General features: G+C 46.2%; 1 protein-coding gene across 1 annotated transcript in view; it reads right to left on the bottom strand.

Moving 5' to 3' along the window:
- Positions 1 to 25,944, bottom strand: part of add3a (adducin 3 (gamma) a) — a 100,677-nt gene that overhangs the window by 73,928 nt on the left and 805 nt on the right. The window contains exon 2 of the mRNA XM_061064515.1: positions 7,578 to 7,615. The gene's annotated coding sequence lies outside the window, so the exon portion shown is untranslated. The remainder of the gene's footprint in view (positions 1 to 7,577; positions 7,616 to 25,944) is intronic.

The raw sequence follows: 25,944 nt of genomic DNA, 5'->3' as shown, positions 1-25,944 counted from the left end.
ACACACACACACACACACACACACACACACACACACACACACACACACACACACACACACACACACACACACACACACACACACTGTGTTGCTGTGTGTGTTATTTATGGTCGCTCAGAGAAACAAACAAATCCCAGATGAGTTTTTAAATCGCTGCTTCCTTTCAGAGGGTGAACACTCGGCTTTACTGCTGACCTGCACAGAAACCAGACAATAATTATAGGAAGCTCAAAAACATGCTTCAGTCCCAAAGTCTGCTCAGAAAGCAAGCGAGCCAGCTGAGCCCAAATCAATTCAGAATCAATAACTCAGCCTAAGAGAGGAGGATTCTGGGGAGACACTCAGACCCAGCTACTGTAGACCCAGCTGTCAACCTGTAAGTGGCAGGGATCTGCAGCTTACTGGTCTGAGTGGGAAGTGTGGTTTTATGTTTGTCAAAGTACGTTGAGGACGAGATGATCAATCCTGGTCAGGGATGAAAGCAGACAACGTCCCACACTGGAAACTATTTCCTGGCTGTGTGAATAATAAACGGCATCCTGAGAGTCGTCTAGAATTTGTAGTTTTCAGCTGATTGGCTCGTTTTGAGGAGAGGGCCCTCTGAGACCTTCAGAGTCCAGCTTTGCCGGTTGACCCTTAAAGGCTTTATATGCGATTTTTCACACTTAAATGTAATAGAAATCAAGTATATCCTCTGAAAATAACTCTGTGAGACATGACTGTCTACAATGAGTGTAACACCCAAGTCCCACTGTCTGTGATGTTTTCAGAGTTTTCTGAGTCCTATCTTCAGTTTGTTTACATCGCCCGGACGGCCGGCCGGCTCATCCCTCGCATATAAAAGTTGTTCAGTTGAGGGACTAGAGAAAAGAAGAATAACATACTGTACTCACTGCTTAACTGTGTTTCTAGATCACGGTAATTTCAGGTAAATTTACATGCAGTGTGAAGATACGAGCATAATAAAGATCGCTAGCATTAGCATGCTAACACAACAATGCAGCTCGAGTTGTTTTGGTTTCATGCTGGTGCTCAAGGGCGACATGTGCTGGATCAAAAAGTCGCATATTAAGCCTTTAAAGAAAGACCTCAACAAAGACCCCGGGAAGTGTGAATCCACTGAGAGGTGACATCAGAGAGTAAATGGTTTTCACTTGCATGCAGATAACCATTGATGAATATATTATTAATTATTTGCTGACTCATCTCTCCTCACTCGGGTTTCCTTCAGGTTGAAAGGGCCGGCGCCACTTCATTTGTTGTCATGCACCTGGGCAGGCTGGACATCATGAGTTACTAAAGTGGATCTCTCTCTGCTTTCTATTAAAGCCAAAGCAACTGTCTCTCCTGTTCTCCGCTCAGCCTGCTTTTCTGTCTCCTGTGATTCTGCATACTTTCAAAACCTGCTGAAACACTAGTGGACGATCATCAGCTGTTTTTACACACACACTCCTGAACATATCTCCACCCCCCTCCCACTCGCTCCAGGTGAATTCTCCTGATTATATCCTGCTGCGTTCTCACATCAGATCACTCTGACTTTCTGCAGAATAAATACGAGGAGGCTGGAGGACAAACTCCGGGTGAAGAGAGAAACATTCAGCTGTTTGTGTTCACACATGATGCTCAGCATGAACACTTCAGGAGCGTTTCTGCAGGTGTGAAAGCCTTAAAACAGTCTCCCTATAACTCCCTCACACTGTGCATACCTGGCCCAGAACAGACCTCTCCTCATGGCGTCCTGCAGCACCTCCCGGGCTGGACGTCTGCTCTAACATTAGCACATACTTGAGTGAAACGTGCGGCGCCTCCGAGGGTTAAAAAGTGATTCACATGGAGAAATGAGCAGAATGGTGACTTTCTACAATATCTCCTTAAAGTGGAGGAAGGAGGAGGATGGAGAAGTGCACTCTGGTGTCTGCTCGCTGTGCGTTAATAAGCACTCCGGTTGGTAATCATCGGTTCAGCGAGAGGAGGCGGAGCTCCACAGTCAGCAGTAAGTTGTAAATCTATGAAAGTGGGTAATTATATGTTTTTTTTAATTCTGAACCGTTCCGAGAGATTTATGCATTTTAAATCATCAATCAAAGTCTAACTGCTCGTCTGTCAGTATGCATCCATCGGTTTATCCTGAACGCTGCAGACTCACCAGATGTCTGCTGAACATACAAACATTTTACACATTTTTTATTATTTTACAGGGACATTGCATAATAATAAACATTTCGGTAAATATGCCAGAGTAAGCCAAAAGGACCCGCGTCCAGCTCTGCACACAAAGTCTGCAGGTGATGCAGGATGTAACCCAATCACTGACGGTCCTTTATGTGGACAAATGTGAGCCATAGGATGTCACACTGATCAGATGATGCTGTACAGATTTGTCTCTTTATGGGAACAAGCAGCTGCGGGGCGATCCTTTAAGACCTGGGACTGTGTCAGAGAGGATCTTGGAAGGTGATTATATTTATAATTGATGTGGTTTAATAAACTCCGCTCGCTGGCTGCAGCTGTAGACAAAATATGACTTCAGATAAATTATTCATGTAGTATGAGTGTATGTCTTTGTAGTAAATAAAGCTGACAAATAATCCGAGGCACCTCGCTTCATTGACCCCCCCGGACTTCTTCCTCCGTATTTATCTGCAGAATTCAGTCAACTCGAGTCCTGAGAGGACCCCCCCCCCCCACAGCAGGGGGTGCAGAGACTCTTAGCCTGTGCGAATAAGAAGGGGGTGTGTTCTCTTTAATTGACCACTTTGACTGTAACACCATGTGACAGAAGTAAACATGGTGTTTCAGATAATGAGGGTCAGGAGGTGCTCATTACGATAAAAAAGCTCGCCATGACCGGGGACTTGAACTTCAACGAGTGACACTCTGAACACGTCTGCAGGTTAACGTGTTCTCCTCTTAAATCGAATCATCCAATTCTTTAAACTGGGACGCATGCGGATAAGTTTAACACCTTTAACTCCATCGCAAAGACGAAAACACTGTGTACAAAGTCTGTGTGTGTGTGTCTGTGTGTGTGTGAGTGCGTGTGTGTCTTTGTCTGTGTGAGTGCGTGTGTGGCTGTGTGTGTGTGTGTGTGTGTGTGTGTGTGCGTGTGCGTGTGTCTGTCTGTGTGTGTGTCTTTGTGTGTGTGAGTGCGTGTGTGTCTGTGTGTGTCTGTGTGTGTGTGTGTGTGTGTGTGTGTGTGAGTGTGAGTGTGTGTGTGTGTGTGTGTGTGTCCTTCATGGACAGGGGGCCCGAGCTCTAAGTCTCCTCGGCTCCAGTGGAGACAGCGAGGGAAGGATCCAGACAAACACAGTTGGCTGCCAAGCGCCGTTTCTTACGACAGCCGCTCCTCTCTGCAGCTCTTTTCCACTGCGAGGTGCCAGATCCTGTAATCATGAGATTTGATAAAACAACAACCCCCTCCTAAAAAATCAAGAGAAATCTCTCCTGCAGAGAGAATTTCATTTGAGATGAGCTCTTGAGAAGAAAATAAAAGGGGGGTTGGATATTTTGTGTGTGAGCGATTTCATGAGGACAGAACGACTCCAGAGAGGGAACATTTAGGATTCTTATTCAGGGCCCGTTGTGAGTCATGATGTGTGATGGAGGCTGTTGATTTCGTCGAAACATCAAGGTTTCTGATGAGCACCGATAAAATAAATCAAGATGGTGTTTAAATTCTGAACTTTTACAACGTCTTTAAAGGTGGACTCTGTAGAAATGTTTGTAAACATTCAAACTGGGCCCCTCCTCCCGGGCTCATCGCCCCCAGAAACCACGCCCCCTGCAGGACGTAGTGTGTACGTTTACTGCTTGTAGCTACACTGCAAGCTAACGCAAGCTAGCACAAGCTAACCATCGGTGTTTGTCACCTGCCTGTCCAACAGGAAGCAGACCAACTCCACGTCCACGGGTAAAAGACAACACAAGGTTTACAACACTTTACCTGCTCCTAAACTCACCTGCTGCGCTGTCATTGGTTGGAGGAAACACAACAGCTCCCCTCCCAGAAACAGGCATTGTGTAAGTGTTTGAGCTGGTCCATCTTTTCTCACTGATGTTATTTAAGCTCCCTAACCCTTACCTACCTGATAAAAAAAACACCCTTTCTCACGATCTAAGAGCAAACATTGCACTTACATGAGGTAATGAGTAAGATCCTAAGAAGTGCTAAACCCATTCATTATACCCATAATACCAACGTCTCGTTGTAACCTAAAGCGTCTGCTCACAGATGTCTTGTTTCAAACACTTCAGTACCACAGAATCTGTGAATTCAACATGACTCAGACACACAGAAACATGTGTGGTAAGGGTGACCTGTTAGTGTCGGGTCAGACTCGGGGGGGCTGGAACACTCCGGCCTCGTCGCTCTCCCTCTGACTGCGAGCCCGTTTTTCTCCTCTGGTGTCATGAGGAGGCTCTAATGAATCAGCCTATTGAGCCGGGCACGACTGTGCACGGGCTCTGACACCGCCAAAATGTGTGTGAGTGTGTGAGAATGAAAGAGAAAGAGTGTGTGTGTGTGTGTGTGAGAGAGAATGAAAGAGAAAGTGTGTCTGTGTCTGTGTTGTGTGTGTGTGATGCGGTCCAACTTTCCCAGCCTCCCAGAACACAAAGCTGTCGTTTGTGGCCTCTCAGCACTACAAAAGCCCCGCAGAGCCGCTGAGCTGAAAGTGAATGTGTGATAATAATAAGTGTGTTCTTCACTGTAGGTCCATTTAAATGTGCTCATGTGTTTGATTATATATGTGCACATGTACGTGCACGAGCCAAAGAACCAGCTGCAGCTCTTTGATATACATTTTTTGACACACACAGTCGGACACCATCTCAACCACCACACCAAGACACATAGATGGACAGCTATGAAGCTTGAGATATATATCCGCTGCAAGAACACCAGAACTCGCTGTATGATTCTAACACAACAAACAGCAGAGGCCAACAAACCACATAGAGCGAGTGGGCTCACACACAACCCAAACTCCTCCTCTGGATGCTGTCAGGACAGATGAGTCACCGTGGCAACAGATGTTATTCATCAGGGAAACACCCTGATAATTAAAACAGTTTGTAAAGACAGATCGCTGGGCGTCAGTGCATGGAAAAGAGCCGCTTTGATTGAGATCAGTGTTTATCACAAAACAGTGTACGCTCTACCACGACATGGAGTGGTTACACATGTTCGATTGTGGTTCATACGCGGTGGCTCAACCTACAGGCCGTGGCAGCGTGTGAAAGGAAGAAGTAGCAGAGTGGTTTGTGACTGAAAACAGCTCAGATTGAGTCCCGTCTTCTGCACGTTTCACTCTGACGTATAGCCGATCCAGGCAGACCTGCACGCCCACTGACCAAACAGCACCACCGCCTCCTCGTGTCAGAGCGGGTGTCGACCTCCTTAAAGGTGTTTTATATGATGACTGGCTTGTCTTTTTTTAATTTACAATATTCCAAGAACAACCGTTCAGAGCACAGAGACGATCCTGGTACACACAAATATTTGCGAGCCAGCTCGTAGAGTTGCAGGTTTGTGTCTGTGTCTCGCCCCCAATCAGTGGACCAATCATTCCTGCATCTGGCCTGTCGTGGTCTTTTTTGAAAGTTTGTTACATATCTGTCAAATAAGCAGCGAAGTATGTCAAAAAACTTGAACCTGTTTTACAAAAAGTGCCGACTGAGGGAATGTTTGTGGTTGCTGAGACGCTGATGTGGGCAGCCGGTGTGTGGTTACGGCGAGCTGATGGCGTCCAGATGACTGCAGAGGAGATGCCTTCTCTCATCAACGAGCTGATTAATGAAAAGTTTTCAATGTTTATCATAAGAGAAGAATCTGTGTTATACATGACCTGTTTTTAAGTACAATATTAATCCACCTGCTTGGCCGTTTATCAGCTAAAGAGATGGAAAGTCACACAGGAGTCGGTGGTGACCAAACACAGAGCAGAGGAGAATAATGGACTCAAAATGAATGCTCTTGTTGCAGTTTGTCTTCTCAATGTGTTATTGATGTTTCAAAGACTAGACTAATGAAGAAAGAGTCCCTTGGTTCTCATCGTACTACCATCCAGTGTCAATATTTCTACATAATACAAGAATACATAATTCCTCTTAAATACGAGTATGAATATTATCAGTGCAGGATAAACTTCATCACAGCAAAACACGAGGAATCTCATTACTGGCTAACATCAGCAGCTGTTAATCCACTTTCCATTGTGGTGTAATTTCGAAATGGAGCAGTGCGAGCTTAGACAGATGGCTCCGCTGTTGTTTGCACTCCAAACAGCAGAAAATTACAAATCACAAAATCCGTCAGCTCCACTGAGAAAGCTGCAGCAGAGTCTGTGATTATTATACTGAATCATGGTGTTGCAGAGAAAAAGATCAGATACAATGTCTGGACACACTCGCTGATCTGTTGGAGGTATGTTACCAGTATGAACATGAACAGAAATGCAACATGAAAAACACAGGACAAACTCTGTTCTGGTCAGACCAAAGGAAGCGACCACAGAAAAGAATCCTGCAGAGAACGTATTCGCTCCTGCTGCTAACTGCTACTCTGTCCTGAAATGTAGCCATGCATGTGGATTGGATCGACATGCAAATTCCAAATCATGCTGTGTGCCATACCGTCCAGCATACCGGTCTAAATATAAACCAACGTATCATCAGCATACCACAGCAGTGAGCAGAGACACACACAACGAGAGGGTCCAGATGGTCGCATGAAGGAAGAGACACTCAGATGAAAAGAAAACTGTCGCCCTGCGCGGTCTGCAGCAGTACTCTGAGACACAGTGAGACACGTCAGCAAGCACTGCTTTGTTTTTTTCCATCTGACCTTGAGGGACCTGGACCTGGGAGATATGCCAAACTGGGACATAGATAACGAGAGAGATGCTCCAGAGGTGTCTGACAGAAAGAGAGAGAGAGAGAGAGAGTGGGAGGGTGAGATAAGACAGAGACTCTGAGACGAGAGCGGTAAAGAGACAGTGAGCGACGACGGCCATAGCAGGAAGACCTCTCTGAACATAAACTCTGGTGTCTCTGATAACTCATTTTCATGGTACGTTTTCCAATGGTGCAAGAGTTTAGTTCCATAAGCAAAAAAAAAAAAGAGATAAAGAATGATGGAACAGCTCCTTCTATGTGATCAACGTACAATTCTTAAACTTCAGTTTTATTTTGAAAACCTGACAGCTGTTGCTGCTTCCTGTTTGTTTGTGAAGCCAATACATTGCAATGCTGGGATTGGATCAGTATCGGTACATATTTATCAGAATCATATCGAAACTAAAAATAGTGGATCTAACCGTGGCCCCCAAGGATAACTTCCATCCCAGTTAAATGTCTTTAAAAAGCAGTTTTTTAAGCGTAACACAAACCAAAGCCATGTCCCTCACTCAAAGCTTTCCACTGAGTGCCACACACCAAAACTTCAGACTTTTATTTCCCATTTATAGGTATGAGCATTATGGTGTAAAATAACACTCTCCAGCGAGCTGAGCCGTTGATGCAGTCAACAGGTGTGCAGGAGCTGACATGGTGCGTGTTGAAGCAGACATTCTTACCTCTCGGGGGATCGCTCGAGTCAACAACGTCTGGCCAACTAGAACAGAAAACAGACACAAACACATTATTACTTTCTGCATCAGAGGCTTTTGGGAGCTTTCCAGTAAAACTCACAGCCGTATTCTGTGTCTGAGCGATGACATCTGACACAATCAGCAGGAGACTCCTTTCTCTGCTTTAAATGTTATGTGCTCATTGTGTGTGTTTGAAGTCTGTAAGGAGGAGGCAAAGGATACCAAAACACAAATTAGGCAGGAATGAGTGAAATACAAAAGAAGAGTCTGCTTCATACCTTGTCTTCTCCCATGCTTTGTTATTTCTGGACATTTAAAACACTCAAAAGAGAGAGAGAGAGAGAGAGAGACTCAAACTGACATGAAGATGAGCTCTTAAAAACAACAACTTTTGGATGAAGGAACCGTGAGTAAACACAGAAATAATTTGATAAATAGGTTCCTAAAGGTACTCTGAAGAAAATAATCTAAAGAAATCTTCAACTTCAAGTCTTTTTAAAGACAGAAGTCTGAAAAAGAAAGCTAGCTAACCAGCTGAACACTTGGATCTGCCTCAGTGGACAACTGAACTAAGCTGACCAACTGACAATCTGGAGACTGAAAAACAAAGGACTGGTAAGCCATCCATCCCAGAGACCCTCTCTAGAGACCCTCTCTAGAGACCCTCTCTGTAAAAAGAAGGACATTACTTTGTTTACCTATCTTAAAGAAAATAACCTAAAACTGATTTTAAAACCCAAAATAAAGAGCTAGCTAACAAGGAGCTGACAGTTGATTACATTGGTTGCCATGGAGACAACGGAATGCAGAGACATTGAATATCCTGCTCAGTGTAAAAGTGTACAAGAAGAATTATAAAGAAAAGACCCTACAAGACAACCCAGAGTGCAGATTACACCTCCCTCAACGGCAAGACAATAATTAACAACCTGATCTTCCACACCAAGCACACAGAGCTGTGGAGAAATGCTGTCTGTAACAGCTACCAGCACACCTTCAAAGAGGGAATCGGCCGTGGTGGCAGAGTGACCATCTGTCAGGATGAAGGGCTGGATACAGAGAACCCCATACTGACCCTCACCTACGAGAAAACTAAAGGTACGGTGCTGATCCAGGGAACCCCCAATAATCTGAACATATTTAAGAAGATGTTTCATGAGCTGAAAACAGAAGTGAACAAAACCAGATCCAGGTCAACAACAGAGACAGAGACCACGGACCCAGCAGACACAGAGGAGTCAGAACAAGAGGAAGAGAAAGATCCACCAACAAACAAAGACCCTCACTGCACTCAGCCCTCAACGCTGACGGAGAAACCAAGAGTCAGCCTTTCTTCACTGGAGCTGGACTTCACAGAGTTCAGAGAGCAGATCCAGACCAGACTCCCACAACTCGATAACATCCAACAACTGAGAGAAGAGCTCCAGGAGATGAAAAGGGAACATCAAAAGAACATCAACGACGTGAGAGTGACCACCTACACCCTCCAAGAGGACAACACCAGTCTGCGTGCCCAGATGGCCAAGATGAAGGAGGACACAGAGAGCAGAGAGAGGAGCCTCAGAAGATAGCTGGAGCACATGAAGAGCCAGATACAGGACAAGAGCCCCTATACTCCTCTCCAACATCCCTCATCCCGACTGTAGACTCACAAACACAGCTCTCTCCCCCCACCCCAAGACCACAGACACAAGATCTCAACCCCAGCCCTGCCCCTGACCCCTCAGCCTTGGGTAGGAGATGACCCCACAGCCACCCTCTCAGAAACATGGGCACTTACTGTCAATATGAACCAAAATAATGACCTTCCAAAGCCGATCCAACTCTCAGAGAAACACATTCACATTAGGAAACATAGAAATCCAGCACAGCAAACAATAAACATCATCACTCCCACTGGACATTTTGGCATGGCTGTGTATGAGGTTAAAGAGAGAGGAAGAAGGACTTTTTATGCCATCAAAAGAAAAATTCAGATTGACATTCCAATTAGGACCTGGCTCAAAATTCTCAATTCAATAATAGACCCAATCATTTTATATGGTAGTGAAGTATGGGGCCCATTAACCAACCAAGACTGCCCCAAATGGGAAAAACACCCGCTGGAAGTCCTGCATGCAGAACTGTGTAGAAACATCCTGAGAGTCCACAGACACACGGCCAGTAATGCATGCAGGGCAGAACTCGGCCAATACCCTTTAATCATTAACATCCAAAAGAGAGCCATCACATTCTAGAAACACCTCCAATCCCTCTGCCAGCTGATCCTGAAGCTCCGCCCTCAAACACCAGCGCTTCAGGACACACCCCAAACAATCTGGCCCAACTAAATTATCTCAAAACAAAAAGACAATTATATCAAATATTGGAAGGAGAGCACCAAATCACAAAGTAAATTAGAATTCTATTTGAGCCTAAACAGAGAGTACAAGCTGGCAGAGTACCTGAGCACAGTGAGGGATGTGAAACTAAGGAAAACCATGACGATGTACAGACTGAGTGGACACAGTCTGACCATAGAAACAGGCCGTCACAGACAGAATGGACAGAGACCCAGAGAGGCCAGGCTGTGTTCACTCTCTTTGATTACATTTATAATAAATATTCTGACTTTCTCCATCTCTCTGATCCTCAGAAGCTGCTCTATCTCTGTGGAGAGAAAAGTCTGTGTGCAGTACGAGCTGCTAAATATGTTCATGATTGTCACAAACTGAGACAAAATACACTTAATGTTTCATAGAAATACACCCTAAAAATAATTCATGTTATTGTTAATGTTTTTTATTTATATTGTATTTGTTTACTGTATATATTGTAATCACTTGTTGATCTAAATGTTTTCTGTACTGCTTTGGCAACATAGATTGTTGATCTGTCATGTCAATAAAGATAATTTGAATTGAATTGACAGAGACAGAGAGAGAGCGAGAGAGAGAGAGACAGAGAGAGAGCGAGAGAGAGATAGAGAGAAAGAAAGAGAGAAAGAGAGAGACAGAGAGAGAGAGACAGAGAGAAACAGAGAGAGAGACAGAGAGAGACAGAGAGAGAGAGAGAAAGAGAGAGAGACAGAGACAGAGAGAGATAAAGAGAGAGAGAGACAGAGAGAGAGACAGAGAAAGGGAGAGAGAGAGACAGAGAGAGAGAGAGAGAGAGAGAGACAGAGAGAGGGAGAGAGAGTGAGAGAAAGAGAGAGAGACAGAGCACCGTCCAAATACGTTTCAGTTCCAACATGTTGTCATTCTGTCATATTTTTTTTTGTTTCATGAAATCTTGATGCTTTGAAGGAGTTTGCATGCAAAACGCAGTCTTTGTATCGTCCTGTATCTTTTAGTGTTTGTGAAGTCTAGTCAATGTGAAGGATCACACCCATATTTATAGATTTCAACACCAATAGGCTGAGAGGCACCAAGGTGGCAGGTGTGGCCAAACATTCAAAATGTCCTGAGGTGAAACTCATCTAAAACAATCATCTTTTTACGCGGTAAACAAACAAAGGTAAACAAAGGTCCAGCCCAACCAATCACGTGTTGTTAGGTACCAGACAAACTGAAGTCTCAGTATGGGAGCGTCCCGACGGGACCATCTCCTACCTTTGGTTTCTTTTTATGCACACAAGACAAATTCAAACGAGCTGCCCTATGAGATGAAGCTGTTTCTGAAGGAGTCTCTTTGCAGGACCTTCTGAGTCCTCCTCTCTGGATGTGGATCAGTCCCGGCCCTTGTGCTTCTGTTTGTACTGGTGAGTGCTCACTTGAGAGTAAAACCTCGCTGTGTGTGTTCCCGGTCTAGGTGGTCAGCGGTTTCCACTGGACAGAGTGGGCCGCGCCTCTTTAGTGTTCTGGCGGCAAAGCCAAGCTGCAGGGGGCCTGAGGGACCTCGGCTGCCCCTGATAGTCATCAAGGTCATCTGCACAAACACCAACTGTGTCAACACGAGGGGGCGAGGCTCGCCAGCGCAGAACACCAGAGCTATTAATGTCCCGTCAGATGTTGTTGCAGAGGGGGGCTGCGCCTGCATTCCTTTTAAAGTCATAATGTGCAACGTGGGACTGCAAATAATACATCAAAAATGAAATGTTCGACGTCAATCCATGGAAGAATTTTCAAACAATGTGTTGGGAGAAAAATCTGCTCGACGACGAGGGATAAAGAGATTAAGCTAACGTGACCTAAATTAGCAAAACAAGCTAAATCTTGCATGAATTTGTAAAATCAAGAATATGTACGGTGGACAAGTGGTTTGAGAGTGTTGCCCCACAGAGGCTATAGTACTGGAAGTGGGCGGCCTGGGTTCAAATCCGACCTGTGCCTCCTCTCTCTCTCTCTCTCTCTCTCTCTTGCTGAACCTGTCGAAGATGTTTTCACTACACTGGATGATTATTTTCTTGCTCCTCTGGTGGAGAGGTGAATCACTGTGAGAAGCACGAAGCTCCCTGAACACTAAGTCTGCATTGTTTAATGGCTTAGATTGGTCTCGCCTTATAAAAAGCGTTAAGCGTCCAGCGGATCACTCGGCCTGTTCAGGAATGCCTGGTAGACAAATCCAGGGATTAATGTCCGTGCCAACACACTTTGGACTGACCACGTCGACTCAGACCTCAGATTGGATATTTATGCCCCCACAGCCTACTTACCTACTTACTACCTGGTTTCTTGTAACTCAATATCAGGCCAGTAGGCGCTGGCTGAAGACGTGGAGTGGGGTTGTCCAGCAAAGCACCTATGTGGCATTCATCCGTGCTTAGTGATGTGTATTGATGAATGACAAGCAGTTATCTCTGCACGTGCACCGAATGACTTTGGTCACGGGAAGTCTTAAAAGAATCTTCTGAATCAAGAAGCTGGATCGAATTTATTGATACACTTTGCAGATTTGAGTCACGGTTCATTTTTTTTTATCAGATCGAGAAATTGAGAAATGATAACAAAACATATTTGCTTGGCTTTCCTTTTAAAAAGGTCGTTGGGGCGCTGGTGGCGCAGTGGTTAGTGCGCGCGCCCCATGTAAGGAGGCTGAGTCCTCCAAGTGGGCGGCCCGGGTTCGAATCCTGTGGCTCCTTTCCTGCATGTCATTCCCCACTCTCTCTCTCCCTGATTTCCAGCTCTATGCACTGTCCTATCTCTCCATTAAAAGGCACAAAAAGCTCAAAAGTAAATCTTAAAAAAAAAAGAAAAAAAAGGTCGTAGTGCCCGGCCCCCCGGAGCGTGCATTTAGCGTGCACTGTATCTTCAGTGTTTGGATACAACACAGCGCTGTTTAACAGAGTCTGTGTGGATTCCGTCACAGACTACAGCAGGCTGTTGGATGTCAAACCGATTGTTTGACCGGGTCACGTGGGTTCCCGAGCCATAAATACACGGTCCGTATGGATCACGGGCTGCGTTCTGTTGCACTAAGAGTAAACAGGTGTGCATGGTGGCTGGCATTCCCGTGTGTGTGTGTGTGTGTGTTTACCCGCCATTTGACGGATAGCCCTTACGCTGTCTGCACGGGAGTCCAGGTCGTTTCTACCACATCACAGGTGTTTCATTCATTGCATCAGGTGCAAAATGTGTTCTGCTTTGACTTGTTGAACATGTAATTAAGATGCTTGGTCGTCTGCTAGTTTGGTGGATCATGACATGATACTGGTTCTGATCCACGCTTCAAACTTTCACCATGAAACAGAAGACGGGGTTTAGATTGTCAGTAGCTTGAATAATCTGTAAACAATTAATAAACACAAATACTGGACCCACTTCAGAGAGTCCCCCTTCTAGTCGTTAACTCAGCTGGACTCTGCACTTGGCATACTAATGACTTGTTCTCCTGCTGAGATGCAGAGCGACTGAAAAGCAGCTCAGTTACATAACGGCTCATTCTGCTGACCACCGCCGCCGCGGCCTCAGTGATTGGGTGGATGTGACAGTCCAGCTACACAGCATGACCCCCCTTCAGCCTCATTATATAAAACCCAGACTCACCCAAAGGGCCACCTTTAACTTCTCTGTGCTTTAGGGAGGGGGGGGAGGGGGGGGTCACTTCACCTGGAGGGAGGAAACGCCTCTGGACCTTTAAGAAGAGGAACAAGGTGTGACAGTAATCTGAAGAGAATCCACTTTTTGTTAACAGCCAAGCGATGAGATGAGAGTTACACAACAATCCCAACATCTAATTTATCTGATCGTGTCAGGGCAGTTTACAGAGAGAGAGAAAAGAGAGAGAGAGGGAGAGGGAGAGAGTGAGTGAGAGAGACAGAGAAAGAGAGAGAGAGAAAAGAGAGAGAGAGGGAGAGAGAGTGAGTGAGTGAGTGAGAGAGACAGAGAACAGAGAGAGAGAGAGAGAGAGAAAGAGACAGAGAAAGAGAGAGAGAACACAGTCAGTCAGAGTCAGTCAGTGTCTGCAGAGGGTGAGGAGGCCGCCAGAGGAAACGTACGACAGATAGAGAAGCTAATGCTTCATCAGAGCAAAGGTCAAAGTCTGAAATGAGAGAGAGTCTGCAGCGAGCGCTGCCGTGTGTTCGGGTTTATCTTCATGTCTTCTGGGGTCTCCTCCTAACACTGAGTTCACTGAAGAGACAACAACGCTACTCTGACAGGCGGGTCACTGATAACCTGAGAGAATCAACACAGCTGCTCAGAGCTGGATCACTGCACACAGCACACACCCTGACAGTATTTAATATCACATTTAAACTGAAGGGAAAACACAATATAACACAACAAACTGTTCTACTGTGACTCTGAGGTCGGTCTGAAACATGAGGGCTGCACAAAGAGCAGATTGTAAACCTTGAATGTGATTGTAGTAAAAATAATCTGACTCTCTCACTTCCTGAGGTGGATGAAGAATCAAAGGAACACAATATTGGCTCATTCCTTCTTTTTAAGTACAAACTCCTGCACACTGTCTAAGCTAGTGTTTAGTACTCCAAGACCGGTCTCGAGACCACTTTCTGAAGGTCTCGTCTCGGAATCGAAAGCATTTTTACTCTCGGCCTCAGGAGGCTGAAACTCAGAGGCTGCAGGGAAACACAGACTTTGTGCAAAATCATACAGAGACATCATTTCACATCAGCAGTTTGAAGGCAGGCTTGGTAATTTTCTAAATCTAGCATGATGTTGAAAGTAGCATTCCCTCAGTGCTCCGTCTGCACCCGCCCCCTCCCCTCTGTGCTCCCTCTAAAGCCACGCCCCCTCCCCTCTGTGCTCCCTCTCAGGCCACGCCCCTCCCCCCCTGTGCTCCCTCTCAAGCCACGCCCCTCGCTTACATGCTCGAGCGCTGTTGCTCCAGAAGCGGACCTCAGCTCATCGCTTTGAGTGTGGGCTAGAGCACGCCATGGGTAGAGTGCGAGCAGGGAGACAGGGAGGCTTTTGATTGGTTCATCAGATTGGTACCTCGTGGCAGACATTGGTTGAAGTTTTTACAGGCTTACAACTGTTCCTTTTTCAGAGAACATGAGTTATTAATTTCTGTCAGGACACAAAGACAATTTCAACCAGAATCTTAAAAAGTGGATCTGGAGGAGAATTACCAACGCTGCCTTTAAGTCCAGGGTCTGGAAAACGGCATAATTTTAACAAATATCAGTGAATTCAGAAATGATGACTCTGCTTGTATCCCATTAACTGTTACTGATGTGTATTGTTCCCGGCCTGGCGTGATGCCACAGGCTCCGCCCCTCAGGTTGGTCTGTGTTCAGTCTTGGCTCTCGGCCCACAGATCTTACAAACAGCTGAAGGGACAGGAAGAGAGCGCCGCTGAAGGACGAGTTCAGGCAGAGTACAGGTCAAGACACGAGCAGAAACAGCCCCATTACACACTCACTGATGTTTGTCTTTGATTTATTAATCAAAACAAAATGTGATTCGCTGAGCAGGAAGCTCTCGTCTCTGAGGAGGTCAGCACGCTGTTTTCAAGGTCAGCAGCAGAAACACAGTCAGCGCTTTGCTCAAAGACACTCCAGCTATGACCGAGCTGCTCGGATTAAAGCCACAGAGAAGCCCACCATGCTGAGAATAACCAGCAGCTCCCACAGTCCTCGTTTCCTGTTTCCACATCACGCATCGTAGTCCGGCTCCGGAGCGAGCCAGCAGCGCCACGACGCTCTGCTCTGTTTTAAATACGCTCAGACTCTATTTTCAAGTGAGCCAGCTGAAAAAAATGACTTTTCAAAATTGTTCACTTTATTGAATGAGATTATGCAACAGTTGATTTTTTGTGCTTGCTAGCAAGGCAGCTACACGCTGCCGCCGTCACATAGACGACCCCGGCATGACGCTTGAGACGCTCATTTACACGAGGCAGCAAAATGAGAGTAACCAGGTATCGGCTGGTATCATAAATGAGCCTTTGGTGTGTCACTGAGGATGAAACTTGTAACGTGTGTAATTATGAGGTCGGCACAAGCAGGCGTGAAATCAGCTGATTTAACATGATCGCCGTTTTTACAACCAATGACAGAAATACCCACACACACACACACACACACACACACACACACACACACACACACACACACACACACACACACACACACACACACACACACACACACACACACACACACACACACACACACACACACACACACACACACACACACACACACACACACACACACACACACACACACACACACACACACACACACACACACACACACACACACACACACACACACACACACACACACACACACACACACACACACACACACACACACACACACACACACACACACACACACACACACACACAGTTTCCAGTGAGGATGTATCTGGAATGCTCGGGGAGAGATACGGCGTCAGATGTACGTGTCGTCGGGTCACATGTCTCTGGATGGTAATATTTCCTTTACCTCAGCAGAGGAAATCAGAGGATAGGACTCGTCTTTTGTTCTGTTCTTCCAGGACGGTCACAGATACAAAGAGGGAGGGAAGTCACTCAATCACAACATGTAGCACGAGGTAATCTGATCCCCCCTCACGCCGTGTTTCTGTGACCTTTACAGGCCAAACACACAATGTGAGTGGTTGAGGAGAACGCCGAGTGAGTGATGTCATACATGTTGTTGTCAGAGAGGCCATTAACGTCCTGAAGATGATGTCATCACTTTGAGCCTGAAGCTGCTGTCCTGGAAAAATGTGTTTCATAGCCTCAGGGTCACACGTGTGTCTGTGTGTGTGTATGTGTGTGTGTGTGTAAGTGTGTGTGTGTATGTGTGTGTGTGTGTGTGTGCAGGGATCCATCATGAGACTTAAATGCGACGGAGAAAAAACTAAATATATAAAATGCAAACTTCCTCTCTTTAAACATCAGTTTAAAAAGAAGACGTCTCTGTCCCTGACTCATCACATATTTGTTGTTTTTATAAAATGAGAAATTTGTGACATCATCTCTAAAGCTGCTCCATTGTCCCTTCTGGGCCTCCATACATGTGTGGTGGTGACTGTGTCTGCAGAGACTCTGTCCTCTGACTGGATTTTACTGTTCTGCTTTGTTCTGGTTGACTCGAGACGTTTCTGGGTGGAGCTGGTGTGTTTCCTCCAGCCAAGCAGGTGAGTTTAGGAGAGGATACAATTCAGTGATTGGACGTGATTCAAACCGGTGAAAATGACGGACGTGGACGTAGCAGCAAAGAAGAGAAGATATAATCAGAGTGAGGAGAAACACCAAGCGGATAAAGCTCGTTCTAAAACGAGGGTGAACCTTGTGTTGTCTTTTACCCGTGGACGTGGAGTTGGTCTGTTTCCTGTTGGACAGGCAGGAGACAAACACCTGCGGTTAGCTTGTGTTAGCATGCGTTAGCTTGCAGTGTAGCTACAAGCAGTAAACGTACACACTACGTCCTGCAGTGGGCGGGGCTTCTTGGGGCGATGAGCCCAGGAGGAGGAGCCACGTTTGAATGTTTACAAACATTTCTACTGACTCCTCCTTCAAACCACACTCCTTAAATCAACCAGGTGATCTTCTGACAGTTTTCGTTCAGAGAGCTAGACTTGTTGTGTTCTCGATCATGACATGTTGATCGTCTCTCCACAGGAAGGGCTGTGTTAGCGTGTTGACACTCAGGATGTAATGCAACGTCCCTCTTTGTGTGACAGGCTGCTGTCGCCTATCTGATGATCACTTCTGCTCAACAATGAAAAACAAAAAACAGAAGCTGTTTACATGAGCACTGAAGCTGCAACACAACATGACTCAGGAGCAGAAATGTGTTACATGTTTTTTCATCCTTTAGACGAGAGATTCTGCAGAAATGACGAGTTAAAATATGAATACCAGAGACTGAATAAAACCTCATTCAGACCTTGGTGTTACTACAGTATGCAGACTAAACATTTACAGTCAGAGTGCATAAAAAGAGCAGCTGAACTCAGACTAGTCCAATGGGACTTTGCACTCCAAACACAAAACAAGCGCCAATTTTGTGTACCATGCACACAAACAAACAGACGCTGCACATGCCCGTGGGGGTGTCTGAGCAGAATGCAACATGCATCACTAATGACAGCGAGGAGAAGCACGGCGGCGTCATCAACAGACCTACTGTTACTGTACAGACAGTACGGTGATTTGTCTTGCAGAAACATTGACCTGAATACGACGCCTCATTTCAAGCGTCCACAGTCGGGCTCAGATTTGCGTTAGCATTCTGTGCTAATGTGAGCCGTGTGCAGGACGAATGATTCCAGGCAGCTCTGCTCCAGAGGGACTCCCCTGAAGTCTGAGGTCATCTCGTTTCCTAATCCTCTTTGATTTCGTTCACGCAACCCGCCAGGAGGAATTAGCTGGAGATGAAAAAAAAATTGGCCTTACTTCTTAAATTCCCACACATCCTCTATGCATCCAGCCTTATTGTTAATCATATTTAAAGCAGACAAACGATGACCGTTCGTTCACTTTTGGATGCACGATGTCCTGACTCGTATCTCTGAGATAATGTAACTGAATAAACACAAACAGGCCGATCTGTGGTCCAGCAGGGGAAGAAATAACCCACGCTGGATTAGCACCACGGTGGTCCTGCAGATCCAGTGTCAACCACACACATACACACAGCTCATGCTCAAACACCAGCACGCTGAGGGTGTACTGTCCCTTTAAATATAACCCCATCACTATGGCAGGCTCTGTCAATGTGCCAGGGACACACGTGTAACACTCAAATCTTTGACAGCGATCACGCAGCTGCAGAAACACTGAGCGATGGTATCTCAAGTGTCATCGCAATCAAAACAACAGAAACCTCCTCTCTGATTGGCTGCCATGTGAACGCCAGAACTACCTTAAAGGCGAAGAACTTGCTTCATGTTGCATCTTGTCAGCCCAACCAAACCTCACATTCAAACAAAGCAGCGATTGAAAACGGTTACTGAGGTCAACAAACGACTGACTTTAAGTGCACGCTGGTGCTGACGCTGCGGTTTTAGCCGAGTCATGGCGAGGATGAGAATCATCATCTGACACAAGCTGACCCGGTTTACAGAGAAGGAGCGCACAGTATGTACCCACAACACCACGATCCAGCAGCCAGCTACTTTCAGTGCTGCCAACACTGATTAGTAACTGGGTGTGTGTGTGTGTAGAAACAGGAACAGAGGCATGGGTGTGCCTGCAGCTGAAACAGAGGCAGTTGATGGTAAATGGAGATGCTTGAGAGAGGCAGTAAAGCATGTTTCCTGGACACACACACCTGGTGATCAAAACCATGATATTACCCAACGTCGGCTGCGTAGGAATTTTTTTTGCCGTGGTAACTAAATGTTTATCAAGGTTTTTTTGATTTCACAACAACTGTATGGAAGTTTACAAATCTGGTATCAAGACAACCATCATGTATCTAAACTCACAAATCATGAATCTCATGCAGACCTATATTCAGGATTTCCCGACCTCGGGGTCCCATGGAGTGTTTATTTATTGATGAATACAAAATATATTATATATTAAAATATAATATAATAATAATAATAATAATAATAATAAGACAGACTACTGTGGGCCATAGCCAACCCCAAAACAAGACAGCTGCAGCGTCTCTGTCTGTCAGTCCTCGCAGCCTCTCTTCCTCTGTCCACAATAATAAACATGAAACAGTCTAAATGTGCTCTGAGGTGTTTACTGGATCTTAGTGGAGACACTATGACATGATTGAAAACAAATTAATTTGAGCAGAAAGCGGTTTGTGTTTTGGACGTCTGTCTGGGGTCGCCTGAGTTTTATGAAGTCAAAGCGGGGTCACAAGCCGAATAAATGTTGGGAACACCGGGTCAATGTAATCCCTCTGCAGCTACCTATGGCGGTCAAATAAATGTCTCTTACATGAAAACATCGACCAGGATGATTCATCTTTACAGAGACTTTCCACCAAAGGATCAAACAACATATTTTGTATGTGAAGGGTTAAAATCCCAAATCAGGTGACGGTCTGCTGCATGATCATTACACAGGAAGTCTGTTATAGAGTGATGGATACCCAGGAGGGACAAAGAGGACCATCTGAGCCGAATGTCACTGTAGGATTCAGGGCTGTGTGTGTGTGTGTGTTTATTTATATATTTATAGAAGAGTTATTGCACAGCAGCACTTTTATAGCTGGGTAATAAAACTGCAAAGGCCCAACAGAGAGAAGAGAAAACCAGGCAGTAATATAGATATGATGCACTCCCTCTCTCTCTCCCCGCCCCTCTCTCTCTCTCTCTCTCCCACACACACACACACACACACACACAAGTATGCATTGTGTGCTTTCATTACACTCAGAAATAGTGACAGTGCATCCTTTCCAGATCCCCACACAGCCGGGGGATCAACACCAATTAATGAAGGCATTCACACACACACACACACACACACACACACACACACACACACACACACACACACACACACACACACACACACACACACACACACACACACACACACACACACACACACACACACACACACACACACACACACACACACACACACACACACACACACACACACACACACACACACACACACACACACACACACACACACACACACACACACACACACACACACACACACACACACACACACACACACACACACACACACACACACACACACACACACACACACACACACACACACACACACACACAGTCGTCTAATGAGCACAGGCTCATCAGTGAGCGCTTTCAACTTTGCTTCCTTTGCCGATAAATATTCACCATGACAGTCGGTTCATTGAGTAGATCAGCTGACCTGGAAGATTTTTAATTTAATTTACATATTAATGCAGACCCCCGAGACACAGTGCACCCCCCCCCCCCCTCCTCCTCCTCCTCCTCCTCCATACACCAGCAGGCTCCCCTCATGACCTGCACTCAGCCCAAAGGCAGCTTTTCATTGATCATATGAAGCACGCGCCACATTTAAGATTAAAATTTAAATATAGATTGAAGGAGTTAAGAAGAATTGAAGGTTTCTTGTTCTATAATCGTGACTTTCTTTATGCTGTCACACATCCGACCCCCACCCTGTCCAACCAGTCCATCAGCAAAGCTGCATGTTCACATCTTAAAAACCTCTCCAGACTGCAGCCATCCCTCAGACCCTGTCACAGGATCATTCACACACACCTTCATCACTTCTTATTAATGCAACGTAGTCCTGTGGGGTGGGGGGTGGGGGGTGTACCTGGCAGCACATCACCTCCACCCTCATCCACCTACACTGACTAGTGGTCAAGTCCTGCATCACATCCAAAATCCGCCTCCTCACCTAAAAAGTTTCCCCCCAGTACCTCTCCGACGTCCCCCCCTACACTCCTTCACCTCTGCTCCTCGGACCCTGCAGCTCTCCGCTCCCCACACCAGGGGGCAGAGCCTTCAGTGAGGTAGCCCCCGCCCCCCCCCCCCTCCCCTTTGGAGCACGAGCCTGGGAGAAGCTACAATGCTACATCTCTGGACATGTTTCAAAAAGACTTTTGAAAGGTGGATTACCTGTTCAGGGGAGTATCCAGTGGAGTTTGCTCTGATCTTCATGATTTGTGAACCGCGTCATACTCTCCTCCGAGCTCCCCCCATCTCTAAGTCTGAGCTCAGACCCCCTCCATCTAAAGTTGAAGACCTTTAACAAGTTTAAATTAGACATATAAGGACCTTCAACTTTAGAAATATAATGTAAGACTTTTTTTTAAGTCTTACAGATTTAAGATTTAAGATGTATTTTTTGGGCTTTTTGTGCCTTTATTGGAGAGATAGGACAGTGGATAGAGTCGGAAATCAGATGTTTGACCCTCATAGAGACACTTTAATACGGTGACGGCCGGGCGGATCAAAAGAGCCGTCTGCCTCGTTAAAAAAAAACTCATTTGGGCCAAAACTTGGCACCTTCTCTTCTCCCATGGTCAGAGTCTGACCCCATCGCCATGGTAACTGCACTCTAATATCCATGCAAACGGCATTCTCTCTACAGGGAAGACCCCCTGCTGACCGGGGATAACATCACCCCCCCCCCCCCCCCCCCCCCCGCAGTGGAACAGAGAACAGCCTGTGTGAGCAAAAAGTCACCATCACGAGCACTGGAGAGGTTGTTGTTTATCAATGTTATTCAAACACACTGGACAGAAATCAGCTGTTGTCCGCACCAGGCCGGATGCTTTCAGTGTTTAATAATAAGGTTATTGTAACCCCACCCCCGCTGGGATGCGCGGCTCTGGCGACTAAACAGCCGTGGAATGTAAACAGACGGCCCACATGTGTAACACATCAAACAGCGGCTTGACTTTCGAGGCACGATAACAAGAAACAAGAGGCCGCTCCGCTTCGAGGACGCCTTCAGTGGGAGGAGTCAGAGCTGAGACATAAACACAGTGAAGACGACGATCAGAGGCTGCTGAGGTCATCATGGGGAGTCAGTGAGAGGTCATATACTTAGAAACAAACGGTCACATCTTCAATCTTGTGTTGGAGCATTTTTCTGAGTTCTACTTTTTCACTCAGGCCTTAAAGACTCTTAACTTCAGCGAGGTGATCGGGAACTACTACCACCCGAAAGTCCCTGACGCCCAGCCACCGCCATCTCGTGCTTTCTCGCTCCATGTCCTATTGTTTACGGTGAGAAGGCAGACTCAGAGGGCAGAACAAACACCTAGCTGTGGGAGTGTCACCCACCTGGGGGAGGGGCTACTGCCTTTTGTGATGTCATGAAGGGAAAATCTCCAAATGGCCTGTTTGAGCACACATTTTCTGAAAAGTGGAGCAGGTAAAAGATGGAGAGGATGGACTTTTCTCATCATTGGGGGGTTTGTAGACAGACTAGAGACACATGTTAGAGTTAGAGGAACATGGAGAAGTGGATTTTACAGAATGTGACCTCAAAGGCGGTGTATCAGTAACTGTTCAGACTTAACTCAGTCCTCCTCTAACTCTCAGCTGGAGAACGAGTGAGCACTTTTTCCCCTTCTCTTTAAAGCCCCGTGCTCTGATTGTGATACGGTGAATGAATGTTTATCTGTCTTTGGGTGTAGCAGACTCACAAAGCTCCAGCTCTCATGCACCCAGCAGGCCTGGACCCTGTCAGACCGAACCCAGGGCTTTGCACTGACGCGAGCCAGATGACTGACAGATGAGGTCAAAACCCCGGAGAGAGACGAGAAAATCCCAGATAATAAAATGAAGCCTGCTTGTACGCACACACACACACACGTCCTCTAACAAAGGAAAAACATCAGAGTCCAGGACTCAATCAGTTTCCACAGAGGAGCAGGGGGAGCGGGGCCACATGTTTTTCATAAGTCCTCGAGCAGAGCTGGGTGAGGTAATGATGAAGTCATCTGTGTCCTCTGGACAGGTTCAAATTCACCCGGCCGTGTGCGTTTATGGCTTCAGGCTCTGCAGCACACACACACACACACACACACGCACACGCACACGCACACGCACACACATGTTTCCTATTTTTGTGCAGAACGTTGAACATAAATGTTTTTAGTTTGCGGCAGAAATGAACAACACAATAAAAACGGGAGCTGCAACACGTGTGTGCAGCTCATCCTCGTCTTCACACCTGTCGCTGCAAGAAGAACCACATCCACCGTTTTGTATCCTCTCATCCTGCTTCACTTCCCGTTTCTCCAAAACATTCCCGAGCAATCACGTCTAACTCTGGACACGCCTCATCGGCAGTCCCTCGTCGGTGCTCTATTAATCTATGTGACTCCATTCCTCCGCCCTAATAGACAGTGTACTTCCTGTGACCCGGCGTGGTCATCAAGATTAGCTCAATCGTACCTTGGATTGATCACCGAGCCATTCATTAGGGCGAAGAAATCAAACAAAGCGAGTACAGCTCAGGCTGAGAGAAGCTGCAGACGTGTTCAGACCAATCAGAAACCTGCGTCTAGAAAGTGTCCACTAGAGGCTGGCTGCAGAGGCACAGGAAGTCACATACACACCCATTCTAAAAAGACTGTTTTTACAGCAGCGATTAAGATGTTTACAGCCTGGTTAAAAAAAAACAAATAGGTCTAAACACAAGGTTCTAAAACGAGGGTGAACCTTGTGTTGTCTTTTACCCGTGGACGTGGAGTTGGTCTGCTTCCTGTTGGACAGGCAGGTGACAAACACCGGCGGTTAGCCTGTGCTAGCGTGCGTTAGCATGCAGTGTAGGTACAAGCAGTAAACGTACACACTACATCCTGCAGGGGGCGGAGCTTCAGGGGGAGATGAGCCCAGGAGGAGGGGCCCAGTTTGAATGTTTACAAACATTTCTTCCGACGCCACCTTTAACAACTGTTTTCCTCTCGCTCTTGAGAAGGAGATATTTCTCTTAGTTCGTGTAAGAATAGCTGCTGGAGTTCAAAGTGTCTCTGTCTGTCCTCCCGAGAGGCCGCACTGACTGCATTATTCACAAGGACTTACCAAACACTTGGAGACAAACAGCAGAGAAAATGGAGCTCACATCAGATAGGAAGTGCAGAGGAGGAGGGAAATAAAGACAAGAGTGTGTTTTCTATCTAGTCCATCACAGCTCTGGGTTAAATATCTCACTTAAAGAAACTCCCCTGAAGGATTTTGAGAGAGGCCTCTCTTGAATCAGTGAGTGAGGGGAATACCGTTTTGGATTTCAGGTCCATATGGAGAACATTCACAGTGAGCCCTGTGGATCACAAAGAGGAAGAGGGGGAAAGAAAATCAACAGAAATGTGAAATGAAGTCTGTCAGGCCTTTTAGAGAGAGTCTCCATGTTTGTCTGCGCTCTTTTTAAGTTGTCACGGCCGCGCTTTGGTGTGGAAATGAATCTCCTTAGGGAGTCATTACAGGTCGAGAAATATCTAAGAGCCAGAGGTGCTGAGGGGCTGCTCAGGGGGAACATGTGATTTGAGTAGAGGGAGAGTGAGGGGGGCGGCTGTACGGCAGACTTTTGATCTACAGAACCCGGGGGCATGACGAGAGCAAGAAAAAAAAAATCTGAACAAATGTTGAAAAGGCGGGAAACCGAGAGGGAGCTAGAGGATACAGTAGAAGGAGCTGCACGCACAGACACCCAGATGCTCGCCATTTAACAGTCGATGGTTTCACTTACTGTTTTACAAGCCTGCAGACGAGTCATCGAGCAGACATGACTCAGAAACAGTCCCTCTGATTATGAGGAGGGGGGTTAAAAACATGTTGCGCTAACTGAGAATTAACGGTCACAGTTGACTTGTGCGACCACCAGGGGAGTAATGAAGTCTATGCACGTCAATGAGATTTCATGCTGATGTCAAAGTTCTCAATAAAATATCACACGTCATAGACTGAAAGGGGAGTCAAATTGATTGACTACAGTACAGATCTTACCTTCACGCATATATTCAGCTGTAGAGAGACAGGAAACCTAGGGAGGAGAGAAAAGGGGATGACGGGCCGACCTCGGACCCAAACCCAGAGCCACTATGAAGAGGACTGCAGCCCCTGCACATGGGGCGCGTGACATAACCGAACGACCATTGACGCTCCAAAAGTAAACGGACTTGAGCTTTATTATTTATTTTCTAGTCTTCTGACTACTCAAAGCGTGTTTACACCGCAGGTCACACCTACACATTCACATGCTGATGGTAGAGGCTGCTGAGTAAAGAGTCCATCAGTATTAACTCATCCATTCACACACTGATGGTAGAGGCTGCTGTGTAAAGAGTCCATCAGTATTAACTCATCCATTCACACACTGATGGTAGAGGCTGCTGTGTAAAGAGTCCATCAGTATTAACTCATCCATTCACACACTGATGGTAGAGGCTGCTGAGTAAAGAGTCCATCAGTATTCACTCATCCATTCACACACATTCACACACTGATGGTAGAGGCTGCTGAGTAAAGAGTCCATCAGTATTCACTCATCC

Source organism: Labrus mixtus, chromosome 2, assembly GCF_963584025.1.
Source record: "Labrus mixtus chromosome 2, fLabMix1.1, whole genome shotgun sequence".
In the NCBI taxonomy this organism is placed as follows: Eukaryota; Metazoa; Chordata; class Actinopteri; order Labriformes; family Labridae; genus Labrus; species Labrus mixtus.
Note: the sequence above shows the minus strand (reverse complement) of the source record. Positions and strands in the feature narration are given on the sequence as shown.